Here is an 18,401-nt window from a genome sequence, read left to right as displayed (position 1 = left end):
ACAACAGAAATTACATTATGTCCTTAAAAATGAGGCAATTTAAAAGATCTAAATAGTTAAAACCAGCTTTACTTCCCAACTTCAGGCTATGGATTTAACTTGTCTTGAAAAGAAACATGAGCTGGAAAACACTGATTTGTTACTACAAAGGGATTACAAGCAACACTTCAATACCTTGCTCACAACAGAGACATCAGCAACACTGGACAGAGCACTGGGATTCATGCAGACAATTTCACAGGATGCACATATTGAAGTTGCTCCAAAAATTCCTCTTACTTGCTAATTTTATTTGAAAAAATGGCTGGCAAGGTATTGCAAATTGCCCCTGGACTGAGCTCGACTGAACCAAGGAAAAGCTTAAAATGTCCACCATAGGCCCATATGTCTCAAGTACCCATTGACTTTTGCTTTGGAATCACCCTATTGGATTAGTTACCAAAAAAAAGGCAGAAAAAGGCCAGAAGTAACATTTACGTCACAAGTCACATCTGCTCCTGTAATTGCTTTCCTGTCGGCTGTTTTCGGTGGAGAAGGAAACCCGACTGAACTGGTACCCAACAATGGATTACAACTCCCCTCCTTGAAATCTCCAAGTTTTCTTGGGGAAAACCATGGTGCACAGCTGACCCTCAGCATGCTGCTGTGAGGACAACAGAAAAGTTGCTTGGCTTTGACAGAGTGTTTACAGATCCCTTGGCAGGAAAGGAAAACGTAGAAAATCTCCCCTGTGAACTTCCTACGTGCGTACGTAGCCCCAGACAGCACAACAATGGCAAAGTCACCTGCCAGGCTGAGATGCTGGAGGAGAGGAAAACCCATGAGAAACTTACAGGACTCATTGAGGCTTAATCTTCAAGCCACATGCAATCAAAAGACAAACAGTCCGGCAGCAATAGAGGTGATAGCATATGTGTGCAGAACAATAGCACAGCAGCCAGGACAAGCTGTTAGAGTGTGGGTCACTTAGAAAAGAGCAGAAAACCTGGCAGAGTACAGAGAAAGGGAATAAAACTTTAGCTTAGTGCAAGCCATTTCCAAAAAACCATGAAATGTGCACAAATGGTGTCTTAGGTGAGAAAGGGTGGGTTCTCTGCAACAGCAAAATGGGGGGATGATGCAAAGACCCTTTGTACTATACACCTTAGCTTAGGTAAGCTAAGAGATAACTTCCTTTTCCTCTTCCAAACCAGAAGGAACAAGAGGGAGCATCAGTTCAGTGCTTCACCAGAGCCAGGATTTTTTTTGCTTGGATTTGAGAGCTTGATAGGTAAATCCTGAAGCATTTCAGCACTAAGGCACAGAAAATCCTTATTCCACTACTGCTGCTGCGTATTCTAGCAGTGGTATAATCCAGCAGCATGTCTGGATACCAAGTGCTCTGCAGAGATGTCCTGAGCAGGACTGAGCTCACCCTGGATTTGCTCAGCCCCTTGCCTCACTGCCACCACAGCAGTGATGTACCTCTGCACAGTGGAAAAAGGGTTTATTTTCCTTCCCTGCAGAGTGAGCACCACACGAGTTCTCTATTTTTAATTTTTTTTATATCATTTGGTCCTGATGGTGGTGGGCACCCACACCCCTTGCTGGCTCAGCCTGCCAGGAAGGAGCTTTGGCTGCATCTCCATGTCAGCTGTTGGGAGATAGCAGTCGTGACTTTCCCAGGCAGATGCAAAAATGATCTGGCACGAGCACTGGATCCAGACATTCAGTAGGACTGTTAACGCCAAATCTGTGGGGACTGATTTCTGTGCTATGCCTGTCAAGCCCAGAGCACCAGTCCCATTTCATTCATCTTCATTTTCTTCCTTTTCTTAAAGAAAATCTAAAAATTATTCGAAAAACTATTGTTTTAACAGACATCCAATAAATCAGGCATTGTAAGGGGAGATCACTGCTGTTCCCTGAGCCAAACACATTCCCATGTTTCCTGGCTGAGGATGGTGACCATCAGGACAAGCATTACGTTTCAGCTTTGCTTGAGCCTGAAGTCAGTGAACAGCAAGAGGGTCTCCATCTGGAGTAATTTTATAGCACTAGAACAGCTCTCCTGGAGCAGCAGCCACTGGCTGCTAATATAAAAATACTTGGGAGAAAAAGCAATACATTTTATTAGGTTGGTAGGAGGGAGAAAAAAAGCTCTATTCAAGACTTCCATTAACTTTTATGAATATCTCTAAAGAGATTTATTTTTACAACAGCATTGAAGCAGAGGAATAACACCCAAGTTTCTCGACACTCACAATTTCTCACTAGAGGCAAGTCCAGAGAGTCTGTGTCCAAGACCTGCTCACATGAGGAGAAGCTCTGAAAGCCTGAACCTCGCTCCAAGAGGAAGTGTGGCCCTGTGGCACTTCTGGGACCTGTGCTCATATTCTGGTGCTGCTTCAGGCTCCCTGAATGAGCTTCTCTGCATCACTATTTTGTGGGGATGTCCAGGTCTGCTTCTGGAGTCTCACCAAGTACTGAAATAACCTGTCCCACCTCAGATCCCAGCTTGTGATAAAAAGAGGGCATCTTTTGCCTGAAAGCTTAGTATTTCTACCCAATTAATACCATGCATCCTCCCTTGACTTTGATAATTCTCAGCATTCCTGTTGCCCATCCAAATTTCAGCCCTTTCAACACCCACCACATTGCTGGCCTTTGCTATCTCCTGAGGCAATGAGCTCTTCAGCCTGGAACTACCTCATATAAAAATACTTCCTCTGATCTGCATTTACCACCTTCTAATTTCATTGAATGCCCCTTTGTTCCAGTGTCCCAAGACATGGTCCCACCAATCTATTTTCTCTAGACTATTTATTATTTTCCTTCCCCTCTTAAAACCTAAAGTTACGTTACGGAAGGAGAAAAACAAAAACAAAAGAAAAGAAGAAAAAGACTTCCCAGGAAATTCTTCTGATAAAAATTGGTCATATTTTATGGTGTGGCCTTGCTGCTCTCTACAGCTGTTGCAAACAAAGCCAGTGTGACGTTGGGCTGTCAGGACAGAGGCACAGGTGTGGTGCACTGGCACGGGAAGGGCAGGAGCCAGGGAGCAGAGAAATGGAGGCACTGACTGAGGCTTTGCTCATGGGCACCAGCACCAGCAGCATCCTAAGGACCAGCAGCATCACAGCTGGGAATTTGCTTGGATTTGAGGCAGTGATAGGCAAACTCTGAGGCATTTCACCATTGCAGCTCCTGTCCAGCCACTGTTCCCAGAGAGGGAAGGTCCCTCACTGCCCAACCATGTTCTGATGCTCACAACTTCTGATGTGCTTTCATCAACACAATGGGAAATGACAAAAATAACCCTCGGATAGGTAAAGCCCCTCATCAGGGAGCACTTTCCTAATGAGACTTCCAACACCAGCTGGCAAGCAGCTGGCTGGTCAGGGTGTCTGAAAGGCTGCTGTGGCAGGTGGCTCCTGTTCTGGAGACGTGCTTTACACTGCAGCCACTGCAAGATGTGAAGCAGAAGACCCTAAGCCCCCTCCACAGATACAGTTCATCGTTTATGCTTTCAGCTGCATTCTTAAAGCAGGGCTGGTTTGTCTGCTGATGCACTGTCCAGTGACTGTGCAGGTTCCACTGGGAAGGTCTGAGAAGCCCACAGAAGCTGAGTGACATGGGCCAGCACATGCAGGGGCACTGGGACCAGATTTAATACTGGTGCAAGCGAAGTGGTCCCACCGGTGCCCTGCTGGGCTTTTATAGTCCAAGGGGATGAGTGAACACTACGTGCTCAGCCTTGGCAGCACACATTTGCCCCTGGATTGCCTTTTGTCTTCCACCTTCCTTTAAACCAGTTGAACAACAAAAGCTCCAATTCTGCCATGCAGCTTCTAGAGTCGTTTCCCAAGAGACCCTTTCCAGCAACTCAAGCAGCTGCATCCTCTCATCATCCAGAGGCTCTCAAATACCTGAGCAAGAAGAAGACCTGGTACCACAGGGGCTTATTATTCCCTGTGGAACAGCCCAGCTCTTGTCCCCAGTCTAGGGCCACAGACTACTGGGACAATGCAATTATCACAGCCCCTCCGACTGCTTCACCAGCAAATCGCTAAGCAGCTCCTGCAGAGGAAGGCTAGGGCACCAGGGGCAGAAGCAGCAGCTTCTCACCCATCCCTGGCTAGAACAAGGAGCAGTGCTCTTCTTCAGGGCTCAACCCAGAAACTTCAGCTCACCCTTCCCTCCCTGGAACAAGAGGAGTCCAGCTTTGGCTCCTTATCTGAAACCATTTAGACTGAAATCATTTAGACCTTCCAAAGGTTCTAAGCAGCTCTGAAGGGTTCAGAGCAAAGCATGCAGTGAACAAGCATGGTGCAACCAGACTGTTCAGGTACTTGTAAATTAGAAGGAAAAGACTCCACAAGTGCCTCAGAACACTATCCCCTAAAGTGAGACAAAGCTCCCTTTGCTGGAATGGCAGGCACGTGTCTTTTCTGGGGAAAGAGGCTCTGCCTCCTTGCTTTCCTTCCAGTGATTGATGTCCCAGGGGCAGGACATGCTGTGCATGAGAACAGCACACTCTGCTCGGCGCAGCGCGCTGGGACTGTCCCCCACTGCAGGGAGGACAACAGTTCAAGACAGCTCCATTTTAAACTCAGGAAGATTCTTATTTCAGGCAGGATAGTTTTTTCAACTGTTTGCTGCATGTCTCTGCAGCTCCTGCTCCCAGTGCAGAGAAGCTCCCTGTACTGCCAGCAAATTGTCCTACTCCAGAGAAGTATCAGAGTCCGGGTACAATGAATGCACCTCTCTTTTCTCCACTTCAGGGAAGTTTTTCTGGGGATGGGGGATGCTCTCCATGCCCAGGCTGGGGCAGCAGGCTCAGCCCGGAGCTGGGCTCCCAGCCCCGTGTGCGGTACCCGACTGCCCTCTACCCGAAAGCATGGGATGCACAGCGTGCAGCTCCTCGGCAGCCGGCCCCTTCCCACCCCGCACAAAGCAATGCTGTCAGCTATAAAAAACTAGAATAAATGCATCGAGTCCACAGGACATACCCTCTTTAGTTTCTCAAGACTCATGCCACAATGCCCCGAGTAAGGAAAATGTGCCATTGCAAATGTTTATAACATCTGATTTAATGTTACGCAGTTTCTCCCCGCCATAAACCAGAACAAATACTCCCAAGATTTATTACATCCTTCCCTCCAGGGCCTTAAGCAATTGTACTTGATTAATTCAGCAGTTAAACAGCACTGAGCAGAAGCATGATAATTTTGCATCCAGGATTCCTAAGACACACAGTTTTCCATAAGGATTTAGGTCTAAAACCAGAAAGATGAATCTTTAAATATGTACTTATCCACATGCATGGGATAATCTGCAATGGATTCTTGCAGAGAGATGCTGTGCTGTCTCTTCTTGCTCCCTGACATCAAGAATTCTTCATTGCTTTTTGCAGCAGTAAATACCTGTTCCTCAGCTTACAATGTGGATAGGAAAAATATTTGCAAACTTGCCTGAGTGGTGCTAGTTTGAGGGAAAGATATATTTCTCCAGTTCCACTGTTAACAGGATTTAACAACGAGGGAGACCTTCTGGTGCATTTCTGCTGTAAACACAAGTGTGGAGAAACTTCCCTTTGCCTGAACCCACACACAAATAACCAAATTTGACTCAATTCTGATTCCTTGCAAATCTGTGAAAGTTTTGAAAGTTCACTATTTCCTTTCTCTGCATGAAAGCCTTACAGCAAAGTCTCCATGAGGGAATATTCCATGATGTTGGTAGCATGCTGGTGTCAGAGTACAGTAACAGGCAGCTCTCCTCCAGAAAGGCATTGGAAAAACAAAGGCCAAGAATTTCTTACACATTTCCTTGGGCCCTCTCAGGGCAGGTCTATGCATGTAAGAGCGCTTCATGCACCAGCTAGAAAATATGAAAGGGAGCTGGAAGAAAGCAGGAAGCCTCTCTGCTTCACAGCTTCTTCTAAGACCCGTGTGTCCAAGAAAGGGTGTAAGCCAAGGAGCAAAGCCAACCTTTTTGCATACAGTTTATTAATTTATGGAAGCAAAACCAGAAGAGAGCACTTGTGGTCAGTGTATTGGCCTCGAAGTTCTAGAGCAATTGAAAACAGCAAACCTACTTTATATCATCACTGCAGTGAGCAGAGGATAGTGGATAGGGTATACTTCACTATAGTGTACAGAATTTATTACAAATTAAACCCTTTACTGTACAAGGCAATTTGCAAGTACTGTCAGGCTCACAAGGTTTCTTTTTCAGCTGATTTTTCAAGTATTGAAAAAATATCAAAACAGTATTAATTGAATGCTCCCTATGCCCTACCATAGCCTCAAAGACATTTACACATCTTCAAGTAATCAAGAAAAAATGGCCTAGATTGTTTGCATGTGATGGGTCATTACTGCTCTACAATACCCACTGGAAAACCATGTTAACAGTGCTTTGACAATAATGTATTTGAAGCCACACAAAAAAAAAACGTGGAGTGTATAGACTAGTGCTTCAAATTCATTTGAAATATGGCCCAGCATTTGTCTTGGCTGCATTAACAAGGTCTGTTTTACCAATACATTTGTATTTATGATGACTAAGGGCAGATTATAGTTGTTAAAATTTGTCCTCCTGACATGAAAACACTACTTTGTCATTAATACATTTTGTAGCATAAACTATGCTGTCAGGTCAATGTAAAGGGTAAAAACTTTCCTAAAGTATGCACACATCATTTTTTTTAAAGCTATTGAGCCTAATGGAATAACAGAGGTCATAATAACAAACCATTACAGCTTTGGTCTTGGCAACTATGTCCACAGAAGAATCCTCCAAGAAACAATCATCATTTCTCCAATGTTATGGCATTAGGACGACAGGAATGGTTCACAAATGAGTCATGTGAGCCCAGAAAGGCAGTAGCTATGTGAAAGCTGAGCAATCAATTATTCATTTGTTTACTGAGAGCTTTCTCAGCTGACATTAACCAGAACTTCTTAAAAAGAAGAACTTTACAGCTGTCCTTGGCTGTCCCACGAGGCTGTGCTCAGAGGTTGAAAAGATTGCTTAATTTCTTTGTAAGTAATCTGGTATTTTTATTGAAATAAACAACAACATACGGGTTAATTAACTAGGTTCAACCTGAGACCCAGCAGGTGTCAAAATATCAGAGACCCAGGGTTGGGCTGATAATAAGATGGAAGACCAGGGCAGGGAAGAGGACCTTCTAGCTGCCAAAATTGAGCTCTTGCTCCAAAATGCAGTACATGAAATCCCAAGTAAGCTTTCCTGTGCATGGCATACTGAGGATACATATACACATCTTTGTGGTAATAATACATGCAATTAATCTGCTCTGATTGAACTACATTTTTCTCATTTCTTAGTGATTGTTTACCCTAGACCCTAACAAAGCTGTTAGACTGAAAAATTTTCAACAAAAAACGAGTATGACTTAAAGAGGTTTAAATATCACACCTTCAACTCTCTTTTATCTATGTTGTTTTTGCCTTTTTTGGTACGAGAGACCCATTCAAACCAGGAAAAACTGCCATACAAAAGGAACTGAGAAAATTTGGACATCAACACAGTGCATTGAAATGCAAAGCAAGCTCATAAAAGCTAATCTGAATGGAACTAAAAAGTAGTTTGGGTTTGTTGGTTGGTTTTTTTTTAAGTTTCCTCTACACACTAAAGCTGCTGAGGAACACAAAAGCTTAGGATAAATGCAGACAGCATAAAAATGTTTATACATGGGACTCCATCAAATTACATTTGAACTCCACAAATATTTTAGATTAAACCAAATGGATAAAAACTGGAAATAGTAAAATCTTTCATGCTGACATTCCCATTGTGTTCAGCCTGAATTCTCAAGATACTATCTGTGATACCAAAGAGAAGTGATTATGGAGTTGGAGATGCTGTTTTTTTCAAAACTGCTAGCAAATCAAAATGCTTACACCTTGACCTTTTGGTATTTACCCTGATCAATCAGCCTCAGTTTAATTCTGTGTTATTTTTCAGATTAAAAGCAAAAAATGTGTGCATATTTTAGGAGACATATTACCCTTTACATTGGCCTGCATCTACTTCTAGAAATAAGGGCTGTAAAAACCACACTGTTTTAAGAGCATAACTTATGACTGGACTTGATGATCTTAAAGACCTTTTCCAACTTAAATGATGCTATGATTCTTTTAAAAGCCTGTAATATTTCTGGGGTTTGTAGAAATAATTCAGATTTTGGCAAGAGAGTCCATCAGGATTTAAGGGATGGTGTGACACTGCTGTGAGATCCACTTGCTGAAGAAAGAAGGGTCTCACTTTTCATATTTTTTTTAGCATTTCTAGAGACTTTACCTACCCATCCTATGCATTTTTCTTGAACCCACTGTCCCTCCTCCATCATTTATAAAAACAACTGAGTAAAACTGGCAAACCCGAGCACTTACGGGAAGAACAGCTGGGATTGCTGGAGCGTCTCGCCAGCCAGGGAAAGCTTGGAGGAGACTCAGGAGTGCTGCTTTTACTTCTTCCCCTGATCATGCCTAATGATGCTGACACTTCAGATAGATAATGACTAAGCACAGTTCCATCTTCCTGCTTTATGAGGAAAGCAAGTATCAGTCCACCCATGTCAGAGATAAAATACAGGAGGCTCCGAAAGGCTGTGCAGGGTCACGTTAAGCAGAGCTAGGAACAGAATTCCTGTCTAAACAAAAGTCTCATCCATTTCACTCCACCACTCTCCTCTAAACGATTATGCCAGTCCTGTGAGCTATGGGTGCCTGTGCATAAAATACTCCCTGTCTACTTTCACTAACAGATAAATGAAGAGATAACCATTACCAAAACAATGAGAGAATTGGCTTTTCTGCATTAGACACTGCAAAGAGGAAACTCAGGAGAACAGGGAAATCCTAATTCCCATCATGTAGCTAGAGCAAGAAAATAGATGGATAAAACATGCACCACCACCCTTCCAATACAATTATCTCTATTATCATGGGCTTCTTCTCAAGATACTTAACCATTTAATACAAAAGCCTGCATAGAAGGAATCTAGTAATTGTTGGTCTTGATAGAAATACTTGTAATCATCTTTTCTTTCAAGCATGTTACTGTTGCCTCAGAACTGTGGTTTGCTTTGTTTGGGTTTTTTTTTGTGGCTGCACACATGAATTGAGAGATGGAGTTCTACAGAACACATACAACAGAAAGACCAGAAGCTGATCACAACGAAAGCCCATAACCTTAAGTCATGTATATCTAGACAGCATTTAAAAAAAAAAAGAAATCTGATTTAAACAAACTTCTTAGCATTTCAGTTGGTTGGAGCTCTTATACATGAAATACATTGTAAATATACACACTTAGTGGAAACACTATTCATTTGCTCAAGGTCTGAGTTGCTCATTCAGGTAAAGAACAAAGCTGTTGTTAAAAAGTGTAAAAAGTGAGAAATGTGAAAAATGAGAATTTGAATATCTGAGTTACAGTCCTATTTTCAAATAGTATACCATTTTATGAAGTTAGTTGGAAAACTGATCCCATATATTAATTAATTTTCAATGGTAATAATGACAGGACAATATTATTTCTATACAATTCTAATAGGTTAATGAAAGCAAATAATGAGTATTATTAGGAAAGAGAGCCAGGGCAAGGAACCACCTCATGAACACCACAGAGTAAAGACAAAGTAAACTCACAAGGACAGATCAGCAAAGGGAGAGCAGACAGATGAGGAAAGCAAACTAATAAAGACTATCACAATACAAATAATGATGCTCATGGCTAAGTGACTTGCAACAGCTGTTTTACCAGCATTCCTTCTGCTTGAGAAAAAATGTTCAGGTCATTGTCCAAGCTATAATTGCACAGAGATGAAAGCAAAACCTCACATCTCCCTCATCTAACCTAAGCGCTTTTTAATTACACTGGTCTGCTAGAAAAAGTACAGTAAACAAGAACTGCCTTCCCTGTCATATTCCTTCTGTTTCATTACTCTGCCAACCAGATAAAACATATGGTCTAAGATATAATTCATATTATTTTCAGGACTGTTGTTCAATTAGAAGGAGTAAGCATATGTTGTAAAGAAAACCTGAAGATCAAACATCAGTATATCACTTGGTGGCATGAGAGAAAAGAATAAATAAAGTTCGGCCAGCCACAGGACCTGGGTATGAGTAATATTTTTCCAGAGGTCAATATGATGCGAAACACAACTCAGAAGGGATATGAGAGAGAGAGATATCGCATCCAAAAGAGTTGCATTTTCCAGTATTACCAAACCACCTAAACAGCAAGGGGAGCAAAGTTCCCTGAAACATTCAGCCAGGGGTGAGCTGAGCTCCAGTAATAGCAACAGAGCCCTGACAGGTGAACAACAGCAACGCTATTCAAATGTGGGTTTAAAGTGTATTTATACTTTATCTATGATTTAAGATCCCAACTTTTGTATTTATTTAAAAAGCAGCAGCACTGTCAAAGAGCTGACAGTAAGAGTAAAATACAGCTTTACTTCTTGAACATCTGGAAAAGGATAGGAGTAGGAGAACAGTTTGCTGGGAACTGTAGAGCTAGCACAGCTTTAGCACACCGTGTTACCAAATGCAACGCTCCTTCAGGCATGAATGAAGGATCCTCAGCTGGATCTGTCCTTCGGGATGCAAAAGACATCATTCCCTGAAATTAATGATTGCCTTTCCTGGAAACATATACTTTGTTGTAATTATGGGAGCCTAAAGTTCATGTACAGTCCCAAGACAGGCTAGAGAGGTCATGCTGAATTCTTTTATCTGGAAGAAGTTTATGAGTTTTGTAAGATGATCAAAAACAGAGAGTTCTGTTTATTTGCATTGAAGTCTATTATAGACAGAGCTCTCATTTAGCCTTACAGACATCCTGGTGAGCAGGTACACAGACCACATCAGGACTTCTTGGATGTAGCCTTCAGCTGGAACAGGTCTCACAGCAGAAGTGCTGCTGTGCTAAGTTTTCATATATAAATAACATGGTAACACCAACAGGGATGCTCCTGTGTGGAGAGTTTATCAAGCTCATCAGCTCAGACAAAAAAAAAAAAAAAAGAAAAAAAGCAGAGCTCTGACTGATGCAGGACAAATGCCTGCAGTTCCACAAAAACATCTTGAATAAAAGGAAAGATAAAGATCATCTGTAGCACACCAAGATCTCAAGTCAAATCCTACTCACCTTACTCAGGTGAAATGATTTTTCAGCTCTCAGTCTTGAAGATGCTGGATATATGGCTTTTTAGGGCTTACAAACCCTTAACTTTCACAGGACTTACTTAAAGGAGGTAAGTGAAAAAAGGCCAGCAATTAAGGCTATGTGTATTCAAGACAAATACCCCCTGTAACCACCAATCCAAGCTCCTCAGAGCACAGTGGAGCACCAAGCTGAGATAGTCCTCAAGCAGAATTCATGTGTTACCTCCATTCTGGATTCAACCTGGCAAAGCCCTGGCTGGCTGTCTCGAAGTTCCTTGGCCTGCACCACCATGGGCTTCCAGACCCAGCTAACGTGCAATCTGCCTGCTGGCATGCCAAAGGCTCCTGGATGCTGCCAGCTCACTGCACATGCCCTGCACAGCACATACAGGCTCCTGCCTGTCTCTGAGAAATGCCTGGCAGCGCTCCAGGAGGCCTTTCTGACTGCAAAATGCTGGCAGGGGCTGACTGTCATTATCAAAGCATTTTACCTCTTGTGTTTCACTCTGCTCTTCTCCGAGAAAGAGAGGATGATTATCCATTCCCCTTGGGGTTTGTAAGGAACCAGGTGCTGAATTAACCCGAGGTGCTGCAAGCCCTTCACAAGGTGGCCAAAGGAGTATTTTACAAGTGACTCCTGGCTCTAATTCAGAAGTGGGTTCCTGCTCCTCCTGTTGGCTGCAGGAGCAACATTCAATTATGTTTTCACAAGCTTGTGAAAGAGAGTCTAGAGATTCTTGGTGCCCTCCACCACCCATGGGTGCCACCTCCTTTGCACAGAGCTGGTGCAGCACCGTTGAGCAGCAGTGTGAAGCAGGCTGGTGCCTGGGGCTGAACCATAGCATCCCAGAGCTCAGAGGAGGGATCTCCCTAGTGCTCTTCCAAAATGTAGTGGAAATGCACCTGGTTTTTTTGTAATATATGAAGAGTGTTTTCTTCCATTTGTTCTTATCCAACAAAAGGACATTAAAAGAATGCTGTTCAAAATACCCAATTTTGGCCAAAATGAAGGGGAAAATGGGGGAGTGAGAGAGAGCAGTGTGTGGTTTGAGGGTGAGGGCACTGAACTGATGAGTACCATTCACATTCCTGTGACACGTTATGAGTACCATACAATCACAACACTGCCTCAAAAGCGCTTCCCAGATCACCTTTCCAGGTGATCATTTTCCCACTTGTTTAGATCCTGTTGCAGAATTTGCCAGAGCATCTTAAAGCAGAAAAGAGCAGCTTGAAAGATTTTGCTTCGCATAGTTATTCCTTCTAAGAAACTGATAGCATACACAGCACTTTCAAGTAGTTGATCTATGTCAAACCTTCATGTCACACTTGTGTCCCTGCCTGGCTTGAGCTTGTTCCATGCAATTTATGGCAGGCTCCCTGCTATTCAGCCATGCCACTGGCAGGGCCTGGTTCCAGTCACATATGCAAATGAAACAAACAAAAAAACATTCTGCACAAAACTTCACTTGGGACAGGTTTGAAGAGAGAATCTTGGTCAGTTATTTATTTCTTGGCACTGATGAGTGCCAAGACTTTTAATTTCCTTATGGGGTGAAGATTGAAAGCAGAACTTCTGACACCATGGGATTAGACATAAATAAATTCACTCTAACCAAATCAACTTGGGACATCCTATATCCCAAATTGATTTTGCATTTTTCTTTCTTTCTCAGTATTTCATCTTCAAGAGGTATATATTTGGCAAGCAGGTGATACATTAATCAAAAGCTTCTGTGACAGTACAGGTACAGCCAACATGTAGGAAAGCCTTTCACATTGGAAAACCCCACATGTCCCAGCACTGCACAAAAGACAGCAAAAGATTTACTGGAGTTTCAAAACCAAAATAAGTAACATTACTTTCCAGAGAAGGCCAGCAGCCAGCCCTCAGCAGAAGGGTCACAGCAAAAGCTAAAGCAGGCTGCAGGTGGTCACACAAGGCTGCTCTCCAGTTCCACTGGGTACCTCTGGGGATGCCACCTGACACCATCCAGCATGAGGAGGCTTTTACCAGGCTGTAGAGATGTGCACATGCTGGAGCAGGGGAGGCTGCTGGGTCAGCTCCTCACCTCTGTGCACAGTATGCCCACAAATGCCACCAGGACACCTCAAAGGTGCACATCCCTGTGACACAGGTGCACCCCACTAGGCACGAGGGGTTGGCATTTTCAAGAGGGGACTGTGTTTACGACTACATGCTCTCCAGAAACCTGCCTGACATGGGGGGGTAAAACAGAACCCCAGGAGGAGCAGCGAGGCTTTTATGCTCCAAACAGAACTTGCCCTTATCCAGCAGAAACACTTCTTTCACTGGACTTTGGCAAACAAAAAAGGCAAACTATTTACCATTTAAATGAATTATGATAGTTGTCCTTTTCCCTTTCCTTTCCCTGACCTCACCACACGTTAAGGTAAGCAGATGCCGCCCCAACACCCACTTCCCATCCAGCTGCAGTACACCCTGAATGGCTACATGAGCAAATGGACTAAGAGCCACTGTAGGCCTAGGAAAGATGTTCAACCTGCAGAAAAGGAGACTGAGCACTCAAATACACTAAGGGATCCACCATCTGTATGATAGAGAGGGACTTAAAGTGCAGCAGGACGCACTGGGGCCAGACATTTAGAAAAAACTTCCTTTAAGGTGCCTTACACCAGGTCATTTTCCAGTCACTAAAGATGGACAAGGAAAGGAGAAAGCCAAGAAAAATAATGGAAAGAAAAAAGATGGAAAAAAAAAACCTCAACAACAAATCAATCAACTTTTAAAGCTTCAAAAGCTAATTATCACAACTTCATCTAGGGCTGGGACACCGTGTACCTTCCTGCTTTATTTCACTGATGCCAGGAGAATTTTAGTCCAGAGGATGTACCAAAAGCAATCCCTCCATTTTTTTTTAGTGGAAACCTGCCAGGAAAGAAAACAGAAAAATCCATGCATGCGTCTATAATAGGTTGTGGTGAGCATGAAACAAGAATAGCAAGTCAGGAAACCTTCACATTTTGCAGGAATCGAGCTTCCATTCCCTTCCACAAGTAAAACATGCTATCCCAAAAGGATTTTCTCATGGGAAAAAGTAAGCAATCAGGAATGGAAACAAACAGGTCAGAGCTGATTATCTTGCTAACTCTGAGATGCCTTCAGACATTTGTTTGGGGTAACTTTGGGAACCTGACAAAACAAAGTATTTGAGTATAAAAGCAAAGCACACCATTTTGAAACCAAGGTTGATTTCTTAGAAGTTCAACAATAAATATGTAAGCATGCATATATACACACACACATACACTACAAACAACTGACTGCCTTAAGGGTTTAAAATTGAAGGAAAAACATCCATATTGCATTACCCAATAAAATAGTGACAGAGGACAGAGGGAATTGAATTGCTTTTCGAAACCACATTTGTGTTGTGTGAATTTTTTGTGGTGAATTTCAAGATTTTGCAATTTTTAGGAGAACATGCAAACTAAACAATGCCTCTCTGCAAAAAAAACCCTAAACAAACCCAAAAGCATTACATCAAGTCTGTAATAAATAATGCACAATCAAATATTTTTTTTAAAAAAGGATAAATGAGGTTGGTATAAATGTGGTGGCTTTCAGACTCACCTGCAGGCATGCTTCCCCCACTTTTAAATGTATGAATTTAAAATGGTCTTCCAATCCAGCTCCAAATCCACTTTGACAACTCCTAGATGAACAGATAGAATAAACTGACCTCTCCTTTAATTAACAGAGGATATGTTAAATAGCATCTGTGGGAGACCCCTTCAGAACAGGCATGCAAGAGACACATACTCTATCCAAACCTACTCCATTTAAAAAGGGCAAACAATCCCAGAGGGATGGGGAAAGGCAGGAACTATCTGTGATACTGACTAATAGCTTTAAATATAGTTTATTTTCTTCAAATGTAGTTGGCATCAAATGTCTTTCTGTACATAGAAAGTTCAGTGGGGTAGGAACAGCTATTTTTGGGTTGAAGGAAGGTCAGCAGAACACAAGACAAGCACTGGTGTTCCAAGGCTCTTGTAAGGATGCTAATCTTGACAGGGCTTTTTAGGAAAACGCATTTTTACTAAAGAGATGCTGGCAGAGGACTTCCTAATGATTAAATGCATTAAGTAAAGGACTCACTTTTTGATCAGCAGTGTAACTTTTCTACTGCTTGGAGCTGTGCTATCAGGAATCTTTTTCATAACATGCGACAGAAAAAAGACAGGGGTTTTTAGTTTCAGGGTTTGGAGGTTCTTTTTGTGTGTGGGGGAGTATTTTTGGGTTTGTTTAAATTAAATGAAATCATATTTTAACACACCTGTGCAGATAAGGTGATAATTTTCTTTTGAGAAGCAGATCAAAAAAAAAGCTTTAAATGCAGTGAATTTCATAGTCAAGCAAAGTAACTAAGGCTTCAGACACACTCTAAATTCCCTAAGTGCTGGAGGTAATCTCTTCTGCTCTCCATGCGAGGAGACTATCTGGCCACACCACCCACCACTCCAGCTTCTCTACAGCTGGTAAGTGCAATACTTACAGTGAAGGTGGTGAGGCACTGGCACAGGATGCCCAGAGAAGCTGTGGATGTCCCACCCCTGGAAATGTTGAAGGCCAGGTTGGATGCAGCTCTGGTCTAGTGGAACTTGTTCCTGTCCATGGCAGGGGGTTGGAACTAGATCATCTTAAAGTCCCTTCCAAACCCAAATCATTCTGTGTTCCATACAGAATAAAAAAGGGGAAAAGCACACTAATTTTTTTTTTTTTAGCAGCTTTCCATTGTCTGCTGCACTGTCTGACTTCCCCCAGCTCCAGCTGCATGTTCAAAGTAAAGAAATCAGATGGATTTTGCTCTTGGCAATCTTAAAATAAGTATGTATGTCACTTACCCCTTCATGGCTGCACACCACTGACTCCAGCACTGCTGCCACTGCTTTCCCAGATAGATTCCACAAGGCAAACCTGAGCCCAGGTGATAAACTGAGCCAGGTTATCAGCAGTGCCACAGAACTCTCAGCAAGTGTTTAAATTTTATCTGCTTTCAGTATCCCCCCAGGGGCTGATAAGGCCTGGCAGCTTCTTTGAGCACAGTCGCTCCCAGAATGGGTCCTCTGAGAGCGCACAGCCAACACTGCCCCTCTGCTTAAAAAACAAGAGTCTTGCTCTGATGGAGATCCCAGCTGAGCACTTGGACAGGTGTTTAGGTTGCACAGCTCAGTACAGTTTCTCCAGCTAGAGAGCAGTAACACACAGGTTGTCTGCAAGCAAGGTTCAGCACAGACCTTCTGCTCCATCAGACCTAGTGCCCAAGAGCTGCTCCTATTTGAATTGGCTTTTGAAGGACTTCAGTGTGTGCCTTTGCATGTCAAGTAAACTCAGCCTTTTCTTAAAACCACTTCCAGAGCTGAGCAGATACTTTGAGAATTCCACAAAAACCATGAGGTATTTTTCCAGACTTTTTACAACTAAGTTTAGAGTGATGGATCTATTTGTCTTGCTGGTTCGCTTCATGGATTAATTACACAGTAACCTGCCCCCCTAACCAGGATGTTTGTGACTCACATTTCTGAGCACATGAACATGAACTGGAAAAGATTTAGTTCTGCTAACACGCAGCCTAGGCTATGGCAAACCATCATTGGACAGCTTGAGGTCTATTAAACAGAAATAAAGGACAACTGAGGAAATTAGACTTCATGTTACCTTTCCTTGAGGTAACTGCAAGGATGATATTCTGCTTTACCTTAAATAAACCCAAGGAATGGAGTTATTATGGACCACCAAACTGCACCACTGTAAACACAGTGGAACATAATTTTTCAGTGAGTGAAGTCTTTATGTTTGAAAGGATCTAGGACATTGTTGGTACTCTTGTTGTCTCCCACGATTTTCTTGCAGTCCAACTATCACAGTGGCTTTTGATCTTTTACCAAAAACCTAAAGCTTTCAAAGCACGCAGGAAGCTGGCCCTGTAGCCCATGGTATGTGAAGAGATGGAGAAGGTATTTTCCAAGTCTGAACTTAATGTCTATTGCTTTGTTTCGTGCAGCCAGAGGACACTGCACTCTTACCCATCTGTTTTGGTTTTTTTTAGTCCTACATGTCTATGTGCAAAATCTTGAAAAAATGAAGAGATTCAGTTGCCACTTTTAACTTATGCCAAAGCGATGTAGGTAGGTCTGCTGAAAATAACTGTCCATGACCCAGTAAAAGTAATTGTGGCTGCTATGATTGAGGAATTGTCATCCTACATAATCTCTTGAAGACAAACCTCAATTAGCAGTGAATGAAGCTGGTTTTTGGAACTCAACAGTAAAGAGGCTATGAGGGTTAGCACGTCAGTGAAGCACAATAATTATTTCACTGTGCTTATTATCTAGTGCCTAAAGAAAGTGAGAACAGTCACCTGTTAAACAAGCAGTGATAAGCTGCCAGAGCAATTCTGTGTACTAGAGAAGATACAATTCTCTACAATACTGCTCCTGGAGGAAAGGGGAATTTCAGCCAGCCTTGGTGTCTCATGCATAACAGTCCAAGGGCAAAGGGGAGGTGCTTCAGCTTTACAGAGTGTCAGAAAAATGAGAGGTTCCCACCCAAACTCTTCAGTGTGATGTACCACAGGCTGCTCCATGTCTTTGTTTTGCACAAACAAAGGTGGAAGATAGTCTCCACCTGATGTTTAGCTCAGGCTACAATTTCCTGTGGTTTGATTTTATCAGTGTCCATAAGTATCCAAAAGTCAGTATCAAAAGGAAGGATCCAGGCTCTTCTCAGTGGTGCCAAGCAATAGGACAAGAGGCAACGGGCAGAAACTGATGCACAAAAGTTCCACCTAAATATGAAGAACTTCTTCTTTACTGTGCAGGTGACTGTGCACTGGAACAGGTTCACCAGAGAGGCTGTGGAGTGTCCCTCACTGGGGATATTCAAGAACCACCTGGACCCAGTCCTGTGCCCTGTGCTCTGGGATGACCCTGCTTGAGCAGGGAGGTTGGACCAGACGTCCCAGTGCGGTCCCTTGCGGCCTGACCCATTCTGTGATTTTCTGAAGTCAATGTGATGAGCTGTGGCCCACAGGGGAGAGTGGCATTCCTCAGGCCAGGTTATTGTTGAATACTGGGACTTGATTGTACTCCACAACCAGGGCTCATTCGCAGTCCATCTGCACAGAAACACCTGGAGAACACGCAACCACCAAGTACCTTGCCTTC

At 42.9% G+C, this 18,401-nt stretch overlaps 1 long non-coding RNA gene across 1 annotated transcript; it reads right to left on the bottom strand.

The window, feature by feature from the left end:
* Positions 1-1,049: 1,049 nt before the first annotated feature.
* On the bottom strand, positions 1,050-15,802 carry LOC108445616. Its single transcript, XR_001860550.1, has 2 exons — positions 14,806-15,802; positions 1,050-14,100 (listed from the first exon to the last, which is right to left on the bottom strand). It is a non-coding gene; the product is annotated as an uncharacterized LOC108445616 (long non-coding RNA).
* Positions 15,803-18,401: the final 2,599 nt, after the last annotated feature.

The sequence above is a fragment of the Corvus brachyrhynchos genome, unplaced genomic scaffold (genome assembly GCF_000691975.1).
Source record: "Corvus brachyrhynchos isolate BGI_N302 unplaced genomic scaffold, ASM69197v1 scaffold101, whole genome shotgun sequence".
NCBI classification, from domain to species: Eukaryota; Metazoa; Chordata; class Aves; order Passeriformes; family Corvidae; genus Corvus; species Corvus brachyrhynchos.
The sequence above is the reverse complement of the archived record's forward strand: the minus strand, read 5'-3'. Positions and strand labels throughout refer to the sequence as shown.